General features: G+C 40.5%; 1 protein-coding gene across 2 annotated transcripts in view; it reads right to left on the bottom strand.

The window, feature by feature from the left end:
- Positions 1–7,860: 7,860 nt before the first annotated feature.
- Positions 7,861–16,077, bottom strand: part of LOC307156367 (uncharacterized protein) — a 1,306,365-nt gene continuing 1,298,148 nt past the window's right edge. For both annotated transcript variants that reach the window (XM_079867672.1, XM_079867671.1), the window contains exon 7: positions 7,861–8,593. The gene's annotated coding sequence lies outside the window, so the exon portion shown is untranslated. The remainder of the gene's footprint in view (positions 8,594–16,077) is intronic.

The raw sequence follows: 16,077 nt of genomic DNA, 5'->3' as shown, positions 1-16,077 counted from the left end.
ACACATCGCACAGTGGCATGATTGTTCTTGCATTGGTGTTTGACTTGACACATGGCTCTTTTTCCAGGGCTAGGTGTGGAGGGTTGTGTCCGAAGCAATTGTTCTTTTCTTGCCTTCTTCGCACACATATGAGAGTTAGCCAACTCTCTTGCAAGCTCCACCAGGAAGTCCACCCGTCTTTCCTGCCTTCCGGTGCATGCTTGATACAGCACATGTGCATTCAGTGCTGCCATGTCAATCATGTTATAGAACACGGCAACTGGCCAGCGCCGTGTCCCTGTGCGGACAGTGTACTCCTGCACCATCTGGTCCATCACATCCACGCCGCACTTTGTGGTGTTGTAAAGGGTGACAGTGTTTGGCTTCCTTTTGGTGGTATTATCAGTCTGAATCACGCTGTGCATGCTGCTAAGAATGTAGACGGTCTTCTTCCGTTTGGGCGCATATGCCGTCAGCGTAGCAGCAGTGGTTGAAAACACCTAATAAATAAGATAAATTGTTATTTTCATAGCACTTTTACACACAATGACACACTTGGCGGTGTTGATTCTAAAAATTAGAAACACAAACATAGAACCACAAAAGACCTGCAACATACCTGAGTGGTGAATTCATTGCGATCTGTGTGTCTAGCGGATTGAGGGATTTCCCGGCGAATCTTGTTGACTGTGCCGAGGATGGTGGTTTTCCGGCTAAGAAGTTTATGCGCAAGTGACAGCGATGTGAAGAAATTGTCCGTGGTAACATTTCTGCCCTTGTCTAGGAATGGTTCCATCAGCCTCATCACTACATTTTCAGACAGTCTCTCTCCACTGGGACGACTAGGGTCCTTGCCAAGATATGGGAGGACATTACAAATGTACTTGGATTTTAGGTCGCAAGCCACCCAAAACTTGATCCCAAACTTGTCAGGTTTAGTTGCAATATACTGCAGGAAACAGCAGCGAGTCTTTGATGGGAAAAGCTGTTCATCAACGGTGATATGTAGACCAGGGTTGTAGGACGTGATGCAATTGGTGACAAATGATCCCCACACACTGGAAATTGCAGCAAACTTATCAGTCTTTGCTCGATCCCTCCGGGTGGACCTGTCATCAAAGCGTAGGTGTCGCATGATGTCTTGGAAGCGGTTTCGCGGCATTGTTCCAATGATATGTGGGTTTCCCAGGTTTGATGACCAGCAGTCACGTAGTGATGGAACCTTGGTAAGCCCCCGCAAGATGACAATTGCAATAAATGCCATTAGTTCAGGGAGGGCCATGAACCAATGAACATGCTCCGTTTCCTGTGCATGTTGAATAGTCCATTCTTGAATGCTATGAAGCATGTCAAGAGTGATGAAACACAGGAAGCTCTGAAGGCGACTCGAGATACTTTTCCTGGCCTTAGCCGTTGGCTCTCCATCTGCAGCGTACGCTTTGATTGGGGTGAAAGGGAGACGCATCCCCACCTGTTCTTCACGCCAGACTGTGCCATCTTTCGCTGTCTCTGTCAGGTCAGTCCCCAAACGGGCTCTCTTTTTTGGTTGAGGAGCAGTCTCCTCATCTGCAGTGTCAACAAATTCAAATTGTGAGCAATGGAAAAGTCAAATGATATCACAAATGCATGCATAGATACTAATAATAATTCCAGTATCTCCTTCTCTGTATCGAAATAATGTCTGAAATATCTTCCTAAATAAAAAGATACAACTAAAGCAAAGAAACAACTAATAATGTTTTGCACTTCAGATGGCAGTGAATGTCTGCTAAGTAGTACAAACAAAAAAGTGGACAATACAAAAAAGGCAGAGTAAATATTTATGTCACTCCACTCTGCTTTTTTGGTGTTTTCCACTTACTGGTTTGAAATGAAATAGGAAATAATATGAAATGAAACTTAACCTGAAGACAGATCAGACAGCTCTGAGTCCGAATCCGGCTGTAGTTCTATGTCTTCTCCATCTGAGTCACAAGGGTTTACTTCACTCAGGATCATTTCCAAGGCCTGCCGAGTGGTGAGTCTTCTCTGCATTTTCTTTTCTTGGAGAGGAGGTTCGTACACCACAGAATTCTTGAGGGCACTGAAGTAGTAGGCTATGTGCAGTGAGATTTTATCCACCTCAGCACAAAAGGAATTACCTCTCATTTGAGAGCAAGCTGCATGCAATTAGATGTGCTAATTCATACCTGTTTACACCTGGGCAAGACCTTACATGCCAATGTGAGACATGGTCAATCAAGTTCTCTGCTTTTAACAGCCCTCCCTCCCCCACACATACAAACAAGCCACCAGCAACCATTCACACACACCCCCCAACCCCCCTGCAGATTGCTCAGGTAATGACCACATTTACACATGAATTGATGCTAATGATAGCCAAAAGACTAGCCAGTTAGCATCCACTTGGCTAAAGGAGGGTTACAAATCTCTGGGACTTCTAGTGTTAAGACTATTTTCGCATAAGAATCTCTTTCCACACTGATCACATGTGAACGGCTTCTCTCCGGTGTGGATCCTCATGTGAATCTCAAGACCTCGTTTGGTTGTGAGACTCTTTCCACACTGAGTGCAGATGAAAGATTACTTGGCTCTTCTTTTCTTTAAAAATTTATTTTTAGTCTTTGAGCGACTCAAAGGTTTTCCTCCAGGTTTGACATGATGTTCCTCCTCCACTTCACTCAGTTCTTCACTCTCCTCGCTCTCTTCCATCGGGTCTGACATGAAAGAAAAAAATATTACATTTCATTTCATTTATTACCACTTCATTCGCCATGAACTTGTTGGTTTCTTTTATTATTTTATGCAATCAGAAACCCTCAAACCGGTCGCACTTTGTATCTCTCTGTGCAAATACTTCCTTCCCGCTCTGCCAGAAAGCAGCTGTCATTTACTGACGGAAAGCATGACAATAACCGCAATAAAGCCGTATATTGCCGAAAAGCGCATGTTGTCTTTTTTAGGAGCAATTTGAATGGTTTTGATAGGAATCGATGCCAACGCAGTGCTGAAGTGCCAACTAGTCTCTCCCTATGGAGGATCTTTTTACCACTCTACAGATAAAGTGTTGTTGGGAAAATTCGTTTCGCGTACCTACCCCGAAGTGACAGTGAAGTGAAGTGAAAATAAAATAAAGGAAAAAATAAAGGAAAGACCAGTACTTTGTTTAGGCTTGGTTTGTAGGGAGTTACAAACCTGCGCACATATATTCAAATGCACATAACTATAGAACCAATTCTTAATGCGCATGTGAACGCCATCAGTGTTCACATGTACATAAAGATTTCAGTGTACATAAAGCTTTCAGTGCATTTGCCAGTTTTTAAAAATTTTGTATGCACATGTAGACTAGAGACCTGCACTCCCGCGGGACCCAACGAAACAGATTTCAGCGCGGAAATAGATCTAATGGCTTTTTTTTTTTTTTTCAGGGTGATAGGGGAAGACTCATGAATATTCATTAGGGAACTCATCCCTGACAGGCTCGCCGATACTCCAACGTTCTGAGACACCATGGTAACCGCAAACAATGAGATATCAGATCGCTGTGTGTCACCAGAGGTGGGGACATTCCCGATTAAAGTTATGATTTAAGTGGATTAGCGGTGAAAATCACGAACACAAATGGTTATAGGAATATAGTATAGTAGGCCTAATTGCATGGGATGCAGTTCTAATGTTGTGCTAATTGCATGGGATCACGGTCAAAATCCCCAATATAGTAGCCTGGGTTTCCCCATGCTGCCTTGCTGACAGCGCGATTTTATTGACCATGGACCAGATTTTGAGCACATTTTCCAGATTCCCCAGACAGGGGAACCAATCACAGAACGGGGAGCAGCAAGATGATGACGACGTCTATGCGACACACTGAAACAGTTTGTTTATATCAATGGATCCAACATAAGTTACCTTTCAGTGCAGCCTTAAATAGTGATAGCTGAACGCCATCATGTACACATAAATCTCTGACCCAACGTCTTCTTCCTCATCGAATTTCTGTCGCTCTACATACGTCATCTGGTATAATTGAAACGATTGGCTATGAGCTATACGTACAGGCGCATTTGATAGACATTCGTAGCGCCCAATATACGGCTCTGGGCATTCGTAAACCACGCCTCAAATACGAGAAAATGAACATGTGGTTCCCAGACCACGCATTAGCCAGGCTACCAATATAGGCTATCACACCAGAAATCATGTAATTGTAGCAAACCATGAATAATTATTATATTATGGTAGTCTTTTCTCTCTGTTTTGCATGCATCATCATCATCATTATTATTATAATTTATTTATTTTTGGCTCTTGTCACTGTGTATAGGCTACTTAGCCTGAATTAGCATTGTTCATAGAGGTACGGTAGGCAACACCATTAGGATCATGTAACACAAAATAAATGTTTTTTTTTCTTCATGATACAGGAAATAATCTTTTTTTGGGTTTTTTTTCTGTTACCATAAGATCTGCGGACATCACTGGGTTTTAATTTGAGGTATAAGAACCTGACGATACATATCGTGACATAGCCAACACATATTGAAACATAATATTATATTTATTCATATAACATAAATTGCACCATTTTCTTAATTTCTAAGTCAAAATGTATGCTAAATTAATAAATGTAGTGTAAATGTAGTAATGAAACAAATTTCCATTCAAAAGTTTGGGGTCAGTAGTTTTTCAAAACAAATTAATACTTTCTTTCAGCAATGAAGCATTAAATGGATAAAAAATTGACAGTAAAACTTTAACATTGTTTAAAAAAATCTATATATGAACTTTCTGTTCAAAGAATCCTTTAAAAATCTATCACAGTTTCCCAAAAAATATTAAGCACCACTACTGATTTCAACATCATCATAATAATAATAATAATAATAATAATAATAATAATAATAGGCATAATAATAATAATAATAATAATAATAATAATAATAATAATAGGCATAATAATAATTGTAATGCTAAAATTAAAGGAGAAGTTCACTTTTAAAATGACAATTCTGTCATCATATACTCACCCTCATGTTGTTTCAAACCTGTATGAATTTCTTTCTTCTGCTGAACAGAAAAGAAGATATTTAGAAGATTATCAGTAACCAGACAGTTTTTGGGTCCCAATGACTTCCATAGTAGGAAAAAAATATACTATGGAAGTCAAATATGTCCAAATAGAAACTTATTTAAAATCGATTTGTGGGACTTCCGCAAAATAGAATTATATATAAATTGAACATCTAAAAACAAATAAATTATCATTCATCTGTTGCACAAAAGCAACAAGAACAACTAAACAAAAAAGAAACAATTTACAGGCCAGAGTTTCTATCTATTTATAATATGTTTGCAGCGTTAAACAATGTAGCCAATCACAGACATATGTGTTGATTTCTTGAACGCCAATCAGATGCATTTAAGATAGAATTCCCTCACCGCTCAAAATGGACTTTTGTTCAGTGCTGAATTCTGCATACTGGCAAATCATCTGATTATAGCAAACAAAGTGTAGATATTATGAAAGATTCATTGTGAAGCCAGTTTCATTGATAATAGAGATACAACTTCACCAGAAACTTGGTGTTTACTGATTACTCCTAACAAAAATAACAATTTGGTAAACAATCAATTTAGTTCAATCTTCAATTGTGCCTTATAATTCAGCTTCAATTATCCCCCCGCAAGAACAATTACAGTGCTTTACAACTATAGAACAAAAATAGTTAAATAAACTTATCACTTCCTCTTAAACAACATGTTTATTAGATTCTATATCAACTAAACTACTGAAAGAAGTGTTACCTGTAGTGGAAGAGCCTCTCCTCAATATTATTAACTCATCTTTATCTTTAGGTCATGTTCCAAGAACATTTAAACTGGCAGTTATAAAACCACTCATTAAGAAACCACAATTAGATCATAATAACCTAGCAAATTATAGACCCATTTCAAATATTCCTTTTATGTCTAAAATACTAGAAAAAGTTGTGTCCACCCAACTGGGCTCTTTCTTGCAAGAAAATGACATTTATGAAAAGTTTCAATCAGGATTCAGGCCGCATCATAGCACTGAAACTGCGCTCGTTAAAATCACAAATGATTTACTTTTAGCTTCTGACCAAGGCTGTATCTCAATATTAGTTTTACTTGATCTTAGTGCTGCGTTCGATACTATAGATCACACAATACTCTTAGATCGACTACAAAATTATACTGGTGTTCAAGGACAAGCATTAAGCTGGTTTAGATCGTATTTATCTGACCGATACCATTTTGTTTATTTAAATGGAGAAAAATAGATCATAACTCCAGTAAACTATGGAGTGCCGCAGGGATCTGTGTTAGGCCCTCTGTTATTCTCAATATATATGCTGCCACTTGGAAGTATTATAAGGAAACATGGAATTAGTTTCCATTGTTATGCTGATGACACTCAAATCTATATTTCATCACGGCCGGATGAAAACGCTAAATTATCCAAATTGACAGAGTGTGTTAAAGATATAAAAGACTGGATGACGTGTAATTTTCTTTTATTAAATCCAGACAAAGAGGTAATACTTATCGGTTGAAAAAAACGCCCACAAAACCTCTCACAATACAACTTTAATATAGTAGGATGTCCTGTTACTTTATCCTCTACAGTAAAAGACCTGGGTGTTATACATGATTGCAACCTGTATTTTGAAAATCATATTTCATATGTTACAAAAACAGCCTTTTTCCACCTTAGAAACATTGCTAAGCTACGTAATATGCATATGTATGTAATATGCAACGTAATCTGTTTCTGATGCAGAAAAGTTAGTTCATGCATTCATGACCTCGAGACTAGATTACTGTAATGCTTTATTAGCTGGTTGTCCTGCATCCTCAATAAACAAGCTACAGTTTGTCCAAAATGCCGCCGCTAGAGTTCTTACTGGATCTAGAAAATATGATCATATAACATCGATTTTATCATTACTACATTGGTTACCTATAAGGTCCCGTATTAACTACAAGGTATTGCTACTGACTTATAAAGCCCTAAACAGCTTAGCTCCAGTCTATTTAACGGATCTTCTATCGCCCTATAATCCATCGCGCTCTTTAAGATCACTAAATTCGAGGCTTTTGGTCATACCTAGGATATCCAGATCAACCAAAGGAGGGAGAGCATTTTCACATTTAGCTCCAAAACTCAGAAATAGTCTTCCTGATACTGTTAGTTGCACAGACTCGCTCTCCCAGTTTAAAACTAGATTAAAGACGCATCTCTTCAGCCAGGCATTCATATAATACTTTTAATCTTACAGTTAAATCCGGTCTCTAGTTCATAAACGCCAGAGGAGAACTTTTTTCTGGTTCCTTGCCACTGTTGCCTAGGGGTGTAAATCGGACAGTTCATCACGATACGATACGATATCGATTCTCTCAGCCAGCAATACGATATTTTCCGATACTTCAAAAAATTCCACGATACGATTCGATTCGATTCAGGGCTATATCGATCAATTAATTGATATTTAGATATTATTTTTACACAACCAGTTACGTTTTTATTAACTCACAAATGCAATCAAAATATATAACATGAACGTTTAATTAAACTCTTTGAAAATTGCACACCCTCTCCCATTTGATACATTTATAACAGAAGTGGTCATTTGCAAGTAAGCTACTTCGTTCTTGTTCATTTTCATAATTCATGTTTTTTATTATTACTGTGCATTCCAAGTAAAATCAATCAAACTGCAGCTGGGTTGTTTTGATTAATAATAATAATAATAATAATAATAATAATAATAATAATAACTTAAAAAATACAGGTAAATTACAAAATTAAAGTTAATTGAAAGTATGCTTTAATATGTTTATTTTTATTTTTTTTTAAGCAGAGCAGATACATTCACATTTCATCTTTCTGAGTCAAACAAAACCAAGTAATTGCTATGATAAATTATACAACACTCAGTTAATCTTCATAACGTTAATCTCCTCAGCTGACATAGACACCTGACAAACTTTGTTGTTGTGATAACGTACACGCTTTAAAGAGAGCTTTTCCCTCACCACTAAACGAGCTGCTTTAGTAGGTTTCGTGAAAATGTTTCAGCTTTTATTTTCCTTAAACGCCCTGAAGAAGATATCACGAGTTCATTGAAATTATCCATCTTCGATCACTTTTAGTCAGCTTTGACCAAATTAGCCAGCGCATCTTTTCAAAGTGACATCTGACCGGAATAATGCGCGCTGAGTCGCTAAAACGGACTTATCGTGTTGTGTTCACCAACAAGGGTGCGAGTGCTTGTCTGTTTCTGCTGTAAAACATGAACTCACGATGCCTTGACAGCGGACAACCGGCTTTTGAGAAAAAAAAACTTGTTTAGGGTTTAGTCAGTCTTTTCAGGCGTCTTTTTCAGATGAGGAGATTAACGTTACACACCGGCAGGCGGTTGGTGAGTAAACAAAATGTGCGCTTTGGTGGAAGGATGTTACGTGAGAATGTAGAGAGTGTGAAAAAAATAAAGGTGTATATCGATATTTTAAGTGTGGAATCGATGCATCGTATCGTTAAACGTTATATCGATGCATCGATCCATATCGGTGTATCGTTACACCCCTACTGTTGCCTTTGGCTTGCTCAGTTGGGGATATTTTCGGAATATTAATTTATTTTTATCAATCAATAAATTCCACTAGAAACAAACCTTGTTGTATTATTTTAATTTAATACTGTGAAGCTGCTTTGATACAATTTGTATTGTGAAAAGCACTATACAAATACACTTGACTTGACTTATAAAACTGTCTCAAACCTCCCTTTACTGACCATTTGTTGAAAATAAACCCAGAACATCCTGTACCGTTTCATACTTTCAAATAATCGAGTGCCTAAACAACAAAAATGAATAACGGAATTAAATACAGATGGAATCGTCAGTAATGAAAGGACTGAAATTGAAATCCAATTTAAAAGAGTCTTTATGCAATCAGCTGAGGAATTGGCTGACAGTTTTCAACCAGTACAATTAAAATACTTACTGAGAGACCAAACAACATCTTTTTGTATAAAAGAGGTGGACCAGAGTGAAACTACTGAAGATTTTAGACAGTTACGGCAATTTAAAGCCAAGGATAACTTTGGCTTGGTTACAGCTTTTATAAACAGCACAGTTCTCTCCTCTTAATGCCAGTTACACATGTAGTAAATGTATCCATAAGAGCAAAGGAATTCCCTCAGCAATGGAAAACGGCTATTATAACTCCAGTCTTTAAGTCTGGAGCATCTGACCAGGTCTCGAATTATAGACCAATTTCAATTTTACCTGCACTCTCAAAAGATCTTGAAAAAACAGTTGCCAAACAACTTGTTGATTATCTTGAAAGTAATCATCTTCTACACGCCAAACAATTTGGGTTTAGACCACGGTACTCAACAGAGTTGGCAAACTGTTACCTCACTGAAATGATAAAACAGTCATTAGATGAAGGTAATGTAGTGGGAACAGTATTTCTGGACTTGAAAAAAGCCTTTGATACTGTGAACCAAGAAATTCTTTGAAATAAATTTGAAAATTGAAACTTGTCACATGATGCAATAACTTGGTTTAGATCATATCTAGAATGATCTGCAATGTGTTAAAATAAATTCCACCCAGTCATCGATTCAATCTTGTCGAATCGGAATTCCACAAGGTTCAATTTTAGGCCCTTTACTTTTTAGTTTATATATAAATGATCTTCCAGACAGTTGCAAAAGGGTTAAATGCCAAATGTATGCAGATGACACAATTATATATGTCTCAGCAAAAACCCATCAGATTGCAGCTGAGATGCTTTCAAAAGATCTGGATGGTGTATCACAGTGGCTCCGAAATAATCATCTGACCCTGAACTATGATAAGACAGTCTCTATGTGCTTTTCAATAAAAAGAAAGGTCAAATGAAAATTTTAGAATAAATATTGATGAGGAGGAGATAGATGAGGTACATGAATTTAAATTTCTAGGGGTTACTTTAGATTCTCATCTTAAGTTTGATAGTCATGTAAAGAGACTGTGCAGAACTGTCAAGACAAATTTAAACGGCTTCTGATTAATAAGACAATATATACCCATTAAGGCAGCACAGCAGTTTATGCATTCTATGATATTTTCTCATCTATCGTATTGCATTACTGTTTGGGGACAGGCCAATCAAACAACAATTACACCCGTTAGATCATTATATAAACAGGCATTAAAAGTAATGGACCAGAAACCTGTAAGATGGCACCATTGCCTAATTCTAAGGAAGCATAATGTTTTGAGTTTTGACAATTTTGTAAATTATTAATTTCTAAAACTACTTTTTAAGTGTGTGAACAACCTTGCACCAGAAATATTCTGTCAACTAGTAGTGAAACAAAAGAGCGGAATAAGAACTAGAGGCACAATAAGTGGAAACTGTATAGCCGCAAAATATTAATGTTTCTATCATGAATGTTCTTCAGCATCATGAATGAATGAAGAATAAACACCAACCTCTTTGTTCTTCAGGATCTTCAGTGTGTTTCATTCTTCAGGGTTCTGGATCACTCATGTTCTCTCTGTCCTCTTTAATAAACTCAGTCTTTGCAGATTTCAGCTCTTCCTGATGCTCTGACGCTCGTCTTCACTTGTTTTCCAGCATTTATTGGAGAATTGCAGTGGGCGGAGCTTCACTGATGACGAATGTCAGGAGATCTAATAAATGAGGTGAAAACAGGAACTATTGTCATGAAATAAAGAGTGTTTTCAGCAGATCTGTTAATATTGATGAGCCTCAGACTATCAACACTCATTCAACAAGCCATTCAGGGTCATCAGCAGAGCATCTCACTTTATTCTGAGTGTTTGCTGTTAGAAACACATTATTTGAGTCAGAATACATGACAAAAGCCTGTAAAACTGCTCTACAGAAAAATAATTAAAGAAGCATAATATGTACATTTGAATCTAGAGTTATAGAAGTTAGATTTTATGACAATCACGAAGTACTTAAATCATTAAAATATACATTTATGTGCGCTGAAACTGACAATGATCATAAAACGTTTAAAAATAAAGAGCATCACAAAACAATATTGTTCCAAGAGTAAAACGCTATCCAGTTATAATATTAACATTTAAGAGTTGATTTAAATGTCTCACGTTGCTCATTATAGACTCAACGTAAAGTAACTTATCAGTATAACACTTGAGATCGTTTCTTATTAATTCCCCTCACAAACCTTAACTCTTGACATTCAGTAACAGTTCTCACTCCTGTCATGATATCAGGTAAGACACGGCTCGTTGTATTTTATTCAAGAGCGTTCTCTTTATTTTACTACAACACAGAGCAGCCTAAGCCATCCGTTGGACTCCATCAATAATAATCATACAGTGCCCTCTAGTGGTTAGCATACCCAAACTACGGTAACTTAACATGGACAAAAGATAATCTCACAACATCTCCCCCTTTTAGAAGTTAGCACTAATAAGATCCCAAACATCTGCATTTTGCAATATTAATTAAATCTTAAATTTTATTAAACCATATAACAAAAATAAATGCAACAACTTTGTTATCAAATAACATTTTTCATTACGTCTTAGCAAATAGTCTCAGAACGGTGCAGGACGTCACAGGGGTAGACCGCCCTCAGTCCTGAAAGGGATTATTCTGCCCTTTTGAACATCATCAGTCTTGAAACCTAAGAGGCACCTTTATCTCACGGCCCCTGGATGTTCTTCTCACAGGAGTCGATGGTGGAAGGGGAGACCCTGCGGAAGGGCCTGCTGGTAGCTGGCTCACTGGTGATTCCGGCGGCACAGTCACGTCTGTCGGTAGGGAACTGCTGTCCTGCTGAGACGCTGTAGGTTGAGCACATTGCTGTTCCGCAGGAGGTTCGGCCTCAGGAACAGTCTGGAGGTGACGCCTGTTCCGACGGGTCACATTTCCATTGGCCATCTCCACGAGGTAGGATCTCGGCTCCTTGGACTTACTGATGACCCTGGCAGGTGTTGTCCATCCTTTCTCCCCATCGAGCTTCACTCTAACAGTTTGACCAGGGTGAAGTTCAGGGAGCGCGCGTGCCGAATGCCTGCGGTTGTAGTAGAATCTGTATGAACCTTTTGCTGTTGCGTCCTTCATGTAGACATGATCCGGGTCGAATGGACGTGGCAGCAATGTCTTTTCCAGAACAGGAACAGTAGTACGGATTTGTCTACCAGTCATGAGCTGTGCTGGACTTGCACCTGTTGCTGATATTGGTGTAGAGCGATAACCCATAAGGGCTAAGCAGGGGTCCGGCTGTTTGAGGATGTACTTGGCAGTCCGAACAGCCCTTTCTGCAGCTCCGTTCGACTGTGGATAATGTGGGCTGGAGGTAATGTGAGTGAAACCATACCTCTGTTTGAAATCTTGGAACTCGGCTGATGTGAACTGTGTCCTGTTGTCACTGACCAGTTCTAGCGGGATGCCCCATCTCACAAAAATGTGCTTGAGCTTGTTAATAACCTGCTTGCTGGTAATGGTGGTGAGGGAAGCAATCTCAATGTCTCTAGAGAAATAATCGACAGCGACAAGAAAAGTCTTACCCTCTAACTCGAACAGGTCAACGGCAATCCTTTGCCATGGGCCACTGGGCAGGGGAGTGGTTACCAGTGGTTCACGTCTTTGTGTAGGTTTGTACTCTCTGCAAAAATCACATAATTTCACTTTGTTTGTGATCTGAGCTCCGATGTTTGGCCACCAAACTGTCAACTTGGCTCGCTCCCGACATTTGGTGAGGCCCTGGTGACCTTCGTGCAGTTGGTCCAGGACCCCAGCTCTGAGTACTGCTGGAACTACTATGCGGTCGTGATATAGGACCAGACTGTCCGACTCTGATAAGTGACTTCTGGCTGCATAGTATCCACGCAGTGGTGAGCCCTCCATCATTTTGTGAGGCCACCCTTTTCGGATGAACGTGATTACTTTTTGAAGTTCGGCATCGCTTTGTGTGACTTTGCGAATTTCCTCGAGCTTGGATGACTTGATTGGTTTGCTAGCCACCATAGTGTTCACATATGCCTTTACTTGCGTTTCTGTTTCAGGCACGTAACTGTCTTTCAGTGGATGTCTGGAGAGTGTATCTGCGACTACTAGCTGCTTACCGGGAACATGTTCAGCAGTGACATTGAATCGCATGAGGCGCATAAGCAGTCTCTGGCATCGTAGTGGTGTTTTGTCCAGATCGTATGAGTTGATCAATGGCACCAGTGGCTTGTGGTCAGTTTGTAAACGGACTCGGCCCATACCTTGGATGTAGCGGGCGAAACGTTCACAAGCCCAGACAGATGCCAGACACTCCTTTTCGATCTGTGAATACCTCTTCTCCGCATCAGTGAGTGTGCGCAAGCAAAAGGCAACGGGCCGCAACTCTCCATCGTGGTCTTGCAACAGGGCAGCACCAAGGCCATAACTGCTGGCGTCGGCACTGACCACTGTTGGTTTGTTGGCGTCGTAATAACTAAGAGCTGGTGCAGCCATGAGCATTACTTTTGCTTTGTTAAATGCTTGCTCCTGAAGCTCACCCCAAACCCACGCAGTGTCTCTCTTGAGCAGGTTAGTGAGTGGATGCAACACCGAAGACAGGCATGGCAGGAATTTTCCAACATAGTTAACCAGTCCAAGCACCTGCCGCAGCTGCTCCACATTGGAGGGGCTGGACATCCGAGCGATAGCCTCCACTTTGCTCTCATCAGGCTTCACACCATCCGCGCTAATGATGTGTCCAAAGAACTGCAGTTCAGTCTTTCCAAAGTGACACTTGGCCCTGTTGAGCTTGAGACCGGACGCCTTAACCGTCCTCAACACCGCGTCGAGATGGCGGTCATGTTCCTCTTTTGTAGATCCATAAACCAGGATATCATCCATTACAACGACAGTCCCTTCTAGGCCTTTGAGCAGGTCGGTCATCAGCCGCTGGAAAATCTCAGGCGCTGATGTAATGCCAAATGGCAGACGTTTAAAGCAAAACCGGCCCATTGGGGTAATGAAGGTTGTCAATTTTTGACAGCTGGGGTCCAATGGAATTTGCCAGAACCCGCTAGAGGCATCCAGAGTGGAGAAAACTTTGGCTCCTGCCAGCTTAGGTGTTATATCATCCAGTGTGGGCAAAATATAACGTTCACGCTTCACTCCCTTGTTCAAGCGTTTCAAATCCACACACACTCTGACCTCGTCCTTGTTGCGTTTTGGAGCAGGCACCATTGGGGCACACCAGTCTGTCGGCTCTGTAACTTCCTCAATGATCTCGAGGCTCAGCATACGCTTTAGCTCTTTCTCTACTTTTGGAAGGAGCGGAAACGGAACTCTGCGTGGCGTGTTGACGCTGTACGGGACTGCTTCCTCAGTCAGCTCGATCTTAACAGGCTCACAGTTCAGTAGTCCTATTTCCCCGAACACATCACTTGTTAAGTCACTAGTGATAGCATTGACTCTTGCTACTAGCCCCATGTGCTTTGCCACTGCCTTGCCCAACAAGTTACTAACATACTGTCCTTTTACAACTGTAATCCAGTATTGGTATTTCTGACCTTTGTATATAGTGGTGGCAAGGAACTTACCCACGCATCGGACTTTTCCGCCTGGGCTGTACACTGTTGGCCTGGACTTGTTCAGTTTTGGTTTTTGACGAAGTTTGCTGAAAGCCTCTTCGGTCATGACGGTGGTATCAGCACCTGTGTCGATTTTAAAATCCACCGGACTGCCATTCACAAATAGCTCTACATCCCAGTCAGTATCGGGGTTTGACTCCTCAATGATGTTTGGCTTTGACTTTGTGGTTGCTCTCAGGAATAGTTCTCCAATAAAAAATGAATCCTCGTCTGAATCCATAACGGCCTCTGCTCTGACTTCTTTCAGCATCTTGGATTTACACACGGCCTCGAAATGTCCGATTTTATTGCACTTTCTGCACCTTTTATTACGGGCTGGACAGCTTTCCTTTTTATCATGCATCCTGTTGCATCTCTGACAGTTCAGTTTGTTCTCGCTGTATTTCTGTCCTTGTCCCTGCCGTGGTTTATCATAGCTCCTCCTTGTGCTATTGTACTGTTTACGTCTCACCTCATTCACTGTAGTTTCCACGCGCTCTGCACTTTGTTGTTTCACTTGTTCACTTTGCCGTGCAAGCTGGATGGCTCTCTCCAGAGTCAGATCCGCCTCTAGCTGGAGTTTTTGCGAAACATCTTTGTCCATTATTCCGATGACGATCCGGTCCCGGATCTGCTCGTCCTTCCCCGCACCGAACTCGCAGTGCTGCACGAGCTCGTACAGGCTCCGCACGAAAGCTTCGACTGTCTCACCGGCCCTTTGGTTCCGCTTATGAAAACAGGCGCGATCGTGGATGACGTTTCTTTTCGGGACAAAGTGTTCGTCAAACTTCTGCATCACTAGATTAAACTCATACTCTGGATGTGGCATGGCCTCGGTTGCCGCAGGAAACACAAACGAGCCGTAAATAGGTTCGGCATCTCTCCCCATCGAGTACAAGAGCGAGTTCACCTGCACTTCGCTACTCTCTTTGTCCAGTTTCGATGCGACTCTAAACCAGGAGAATCTCTGCCGCCATGTAAGCCACTCCGCTGGCTGCGAGAAATCGAACGGCTCGGGAGGTCCAAACTTTGCCATTTTGCCCTTAATGTTGGCGTGAAGTACTTAATTCTGACACCATGTCATGATATCAGGTAAGACACGGCTCGTTGTATTTTATTCAAGAGCGTTCTCTTTATTTTACTACAACACAGAGCAGCCTAAGCCATCCGTTGGACTCCATCAATAATAATCATACAGTGCCCTCTAGTGGTTAGCATACCCAAACTACGGTAACTTAACATGGACAAAAGACAATCTCACAACAACTCCAAACATCGAGACAATCACACAAACGAACACAAACTCGCTCAGGTCTGAATGAACTCAACATATTCTCCTCATGCTCGCTGCTGCTGCACTAAATGTTTATTTCAGAAGGAAGACGCCAGAAAAGACGCACAAGTATCGCTGTGATCGATGAAAACACTACAGAAATGAGCCTGTCGCTTAATCAAACTGTAT

The sequence above is a fragment of the Squalius cephalus genome (genome assembly GCF_949319135.1).
Source record: "Squalius cephalus genome assembly, chromosome: 1".
Classification (NCBI taxonomy): Eukaryota; Metazoa; Chordata; class Actinopteri; order Cypriniformes; family Leuciscidae; genus Squalius; species Squalius cephalus.
Note: the sequence above shows the minus strand (reverse complement) of the source record. Positions and strands in the feature narration are given on the sequence as shown.